Source organism: Agelaius phoeniceus, chromosome 4 (genome assembly GCF_051311805.1).
Source record: "Agelaius phoeniceus isolate bAgePho1 chromosome 4, bAgePho1.hap1, whole genome shotgun sequence".
NCBI lineage: Eukaryota > Metazoa > Chordata > Aves > Passeriformes > Icteridae > Agelaius > Agelaius phoeniceus.
This window is the reverse complement of record NC_135268.1, coordinates 38598715-38604184: the sequence shown is the minus strand read 5'-3', so window position 1 is coordinate 38604184 and position 5470 is coordinate 38598715. Positions and strand designations below refer to the sequence as shown.

Genomic DNA, 5470 nt, shown 5'->3' with positions numbered 1-5470 from the left:
CTTTAATTTCTTGCCTTCATTGAGTGAAATCTCATTTCAATCCTGAATAATCTGGTTTTAATCATGTTTTATACATATTCCTTTTGGTTTCACAGTACATATTCTCATATATAGCATGTCATATAGTAGCATTGAAAAGAAAAATTGAGCTTCCTACCTCTTGAGCAGTACTGTACCTTCTGAATCCAGGGTAATCCTCAGATATATTTATGCAAAAATTCTTCATACTTCATGGCTTACATGCCTAAAAAAAATAATATTTTGCACAGTAATTTAGTTAGGCTCATAGCATAAGAAGATTTAATAGCTCCTGGGAAAGATGGAAAGTTAATATTTACCCTTCTTAGGAGTACTGACTTTAATTCCACTAATTTTTGTTACTGAAAGAGTGGAAACAGTAGTACTTACCTTCTGCGGAAGTCAGGGAGTAAAAAGTCTGTTCAGGGAGAAGAAAAGAAACAGAAACACATACTTTGAGTTACTCATCCTTCTCCCAATGCCTGCATTTTTGGGTATGTTAACATTATTTTTAAAGCCCTTTTTGAATGCACACAGGATGCTAGCCACACCTTTAGCGTCCCTGACAGCATCTGTAGATGCCTCTGGATTAAAAACTACCCTCTGATTTGATAGTATTCATTTCTATGTTTGTCTCATTGAAACCTGAGCACTTCCCAAAACGTGGCAGAATAGTGTAAAAGATGTGCTGAAAACTTGAAGTCAGCAAGTGTTAGTTAGGTCCTAAAGCTGATAATCATCTACCCCTGCATGTCTCCTTGTTGAGCAGGATTTCAACATAGTCTAGAAACTATGGAAATTATTATTGTCATTATTTAATAATAACAATTGTACATGCAATACATGAAACCACCAAACTCCACACTAGGACAGTAACTCAGCAGCTTCTCTTTGCAACACACTTCAAATAATGATAGGAATATTACTGACAGTATGTTGCTGGCTTGATTGCTTTTGCTCCTCTCTGCTCCTTGCTACCCCAAAAGAAATCTCTGCTTAACAGGGTGGGTTGACTTCCCAGGAAATCAATGAAAGAACAAATAATTTAATAATGTTAATAATAAAAGGCCAGGAGTCTGATCTATGCTCCCTGAGGGAAGAAAACCAGAAAGAAATGTGAAGTTAATTATAGCTAATGATTTTAGTCATTGCTCAATTAACTTGTGATATTGCACTTCTATAAAATTCTAATCTATTAATTGGCATAATTCTAAGATTCCATTTATGTGGTATATCAATAGTCACACAAGAAAAAATTAGATTCATAAAGCATGCAATTAGACTTCAGGACACCAGAAAAATCTAAGCCTATATCTGGGAAAGAATTTAAATTGTATCTTACATGTATAGGTCTTTTCTTCAGGATTAATTTTGTAACTCAAAAGACAGATGTTTTCAAATGAAAACCATACAGAAAACTTCCTGAAAGGCATATACTGCACTGATTTCCATCTGATAATCTGATAAGGAAACCTCAGGATCAAATAAACATTTAAACTAAGATAAATCTGGAACCTGCTGGAAGAAATATGTACAGTGAAGCAAAATCCTTGATGCAAATCATAATGTGAAAAATAACCATCAAAATTCTGTGTTTTAATTAAAAAGTGCCCCAAACCAATTACAGCTTTCCAGTTTCAGATAGTTTGAATTTAAAAACATCTGGGGGTTTTATCTGCACAGGAAGAACAAGTTCTACATATGTTTTGGAAGGGTTTCCTGTAAGACTTCCCCCCAAACTTTGGAAGACTTCCAGTCAGAAAGAAAGAGAGCATATGTTTGATGTAAAGAGAAAAACACCAGAGAAGCAGTAGGTAGAAAGATGAGTTGAAGGGGGAAAGTGAGTTTTATTTTTTGCACAAAGACTGTTTTGAAACTTCATCTTCAGTTAAAAGTCTTGACATAATTCCAAGACTTAATTTATTTTGCCCAAGAGACCATCATTTTTAAGACAACTGTTCCAGTGTTGTAGAGAAACTCAGCCAAAAGGAAAAATAAATATTTTAAATGAGATATACTAATTGCCAAGAACATAAAATAACAAGTAATATTCTAGACTAGTATAATGATCATTATTTGGAATGAACACTCAATCCCATGTGACACAAGTTTACTTTTCAGTGTGTCCTTAGAGTTTCAAGTAGGATTTTTCTTAGGGGTAAAGAATAAATATTACTACTGAACTCCATTTTTTTCAGTGCTTATGATCCTACAGAAAAGCCAAAATCATAAGGCATTTCAAATGCTTTGTTGCATGACAGTGTTAGTTTATTTTGATTATTTAATGCCTTAATTCAAGGCATTTAAGAGGTAAATAATCTACATGATTATGTGGATTGTTCATTGCATTCTGTAGAGTTCAGAATGACCTAGAATTAACCTGTATTATGAGTGCCATAAAATCATATGGCTTTCAATTTTGTTATTGCCAGGGTGAACCATGGAGTAAAAAACCCCTTCTTGTAGTTTTCTGAAATTAAGGAAGTCCAGATATGAAAGACTAGACCTTTTCCTCTTGCTTGGAACACAAGCTTTGCCAACAGTAGACCAAAAATAAATTTCAATAGAACCAAAACCTGATTTCCACAGAAATCGTGAATATGAGACTAATCTTTAAAGGAAAGCATTAGGTACCTAAAGCTATGGCCCCTTCTGACAGATGATGATTTCCTTCCTCCAGTGTTGAACTGCTCTAAACTTTTGACAGGATGATTCTCCAGCTTGAACTTCCCTTTTAGCTAAGTCTATTTGCTTTGCATCAAGAGATGCTGACAGTTTTCAGCTCCAGCTCCAGGAATCCAGATGGTGCAAGGAAAGTGAAAGATAATACCATATGACTTTGATTTTTTTCCCTCCAGTACATAAAGGAACAGCTTATGTCAGGTCAAATTTAAAATTAAAACAGAAAGAGGCAGTAAACAAGCATAATGCTCTTACTCTGATAGGGACAGTGAATAGGAAGAGATCAGATGAGGTAAAATAAGGTGCAAAGATGCTAAACCTGGAACATCTTTAAAATAAGTAACTTAAACCCCACTTTTTAAGTGAAAGGCCATGCACTGTGGCCCAATTTTAAATTTGGATGTTTTCTGATTTGAACAAAGACAGTCTAACACACATTCTCTCAGGGATTTAGAGGATAAAATCAGGATCTTCACAGTAAAAATAAATCTTAATGAAAAAAATTTATCTATTTCAAGCAATCATTCAGCAATGAAGTGTTTGAAACAGTTATATATTCAGGTCCTTTTATTTTTCACCAGCTCTGTATTAATTCACTGCTGGTGACTGCTGGGCCAACTTTACAGAGATTATTACTACTGCAGAGGTGGAATTAATTTCTTGCTAGAAGAATTGCACTTTTTTAGCTTTCACTTTCATCAGAGGGTTCTATTCCTCCTCCTTTCACACAGGAGAGAGGCTGCACAGGACAGGATGATCATCCAGTGATTGGTTCTGCCTGGAATTCTGAATGGTTGAAGGCTCTAGATTTAGCCTCATCAAACAGAGATTTATGGTAGTGGCATCCAAGCAGAACACAAAAGATCTACCTAACCCCTTATTTATCACCCTGATTCTGCCAGTTCCTTCTCTTTATCTTTGCATTGGACTACCTTAAACATGAGCATTTCAGAAGTGAGCTACACTGCAGATACACCAAAACATCTGTGCTTCTTCAGCAGCCTCCAAGAACATATTCACATAAGATATCACTCATTTCACTGATTTCAGAGAAATTGTAAAGCCAGATTATTAGTTCACATGATGCTCCACATCCAAGAAATGGCTCAAGGTATCTCAGCAGATTTTTTTCTCTTTGCAATGGAATCTTTCCCCAGTAGCCACAGTCTTGAGAAAGGACAAAAAGAAGAATAAGAAATCAAGCTCTCAGTCAGACAGCTTTAAACTCCTCACTATAGGACATGAGAATAAGCACACTTCTGCTTGCTTGCAGAAAAAAAACAAGCACACATAGACAAATTTCAGTGCACTTTCCCACAGCTGCAAGCACAACCCACAGAAGCAAAGAGGAAATAAGGACATTTTTGGAATACAGGAATGTAAAGCTCTTCAGAAAAAATAGTTGTATTTTAGCTCATCTAGCTATTTAAATTTACTTATTTTAAATAACTAATGCTTCAGAATCTTGTACAGCATTTGACCTTGAAGCATTATTTCAGCAATTAACACTACAAGCAGTTAATGTCATACATGCACAAACAGTGCAGTTCTCAAGAAAGACCCAGAGATGGGCAGAGAATATTGAATTCTCTACTACTTACTCTGGAACAGTTCTTACAAAAATGAAAGAGCTTCCTTGCACAAGATCCTTCTGGCAATTTCACTTCAAACAGATACAGCATTCCTTTATGGAGTTTTTATCCTTCTCTGCAATTGTATCTGTTTAAATACACTGCCCTCAGCAATGCTTACAAATTAGCTGACACTTATCAAAACTATTGCTGTTGTTTTGATTTAAGGGAGTTACTGTACTTGGTACATATTAATGCAAGACTAGGGAAAATGCAGCTAGCATTTTTTCACATATCTATCTATCTCTATATATATATATACATGAATATATATATGTATATATATGTATATATACATATATCTTCACGTATATCACAATAAGACAATCACACTCACAATCTACACATACAATAGAAATCCTTTTTTTTAGAGGAATATCATCATCTCTGCATGTCCTTTATAGCAACTTCTACAAAAGTTGGGAAGCATTGTTTCACAGTGATTTTATCTCCCAGATTTGATGTCTTAAGATCATGAAATAAGGTTAAATCTGTAGAAGTTACATTTTATTGAAAATGTTTAACCTAGTTGAGTTTTCAGTTTCATTTTTCTTCTCAGTTCCGAAATATATCAAAATTAGATTTGCTCTTTAATTTAAACAATCATACATTAGCTGATGTATAATCTTTGACATATTATGGATCCCTCAACTGCCACCTGCTGAGGCATGGATATGTTCTTATCTATTATAATTTCTTACATATTATTTCATATACTATCATAGATAATCACAGTCACTGGAAGGTTTGTGATGCTATACACGGGACATTTCCCAAACATTTCATGACAGAGTCTTTAGAATTGTAGAATCACTTAGGTTGTAAAAGATATTTAAGACCATTTAGACCACCCTTGTGACAGGGCAAATTTACATTTTTTCATATGGGCTTTCCTTCTTTTTTTATGCTGCTAGCATTGCTAATTTTTGCATGCAGAAGGGCAAACAAAATGAAAAAATAATGCCAAAACTCAAAAAGGCATAAAAGAACAAACAATGCCATTTCATTTATTGAACAGAACTGGGAACTGAATACAACAGTGGGCTCTGATTAAAAAGAACAGTTGTGCTACACTGTGGTCAAAATCAAAAATATGGTCACTAGGCCAACCTCTGGGACTTTGTTACTTGAAAAATCAT

General features: G+C 34.7%; 1 long non-coding RNA gene across 2 annotated transcripts in view; it reads right to left on the bottom strand.

Moving 5' to 3' along the window:
* The window catches only part of LOC143693964 (uncharacterized), a 30901-nt gene that overhangs the window by 11247 nt on the left and 14184 nt on the right, over positions 1 to 5470 (bottom strand). Inside the window, exons 2-3 of one of the 2 annotated variants that reach the window (XR_013182095.1) lie at positions 409 to 436; positions 158 to 244 (exon numbers count right to left, since the gene is read on the bottom strand). This is a non-coding gene — a long non-coding RNA (uncharacterized LOC143693964). The remainder of the gene's footprint in view (positions 1 to 157; positions 245 to 408; positions 437 to 5470) is intronic. The other variant, XR_013182096.1, reaches the window with a different exon arrangement.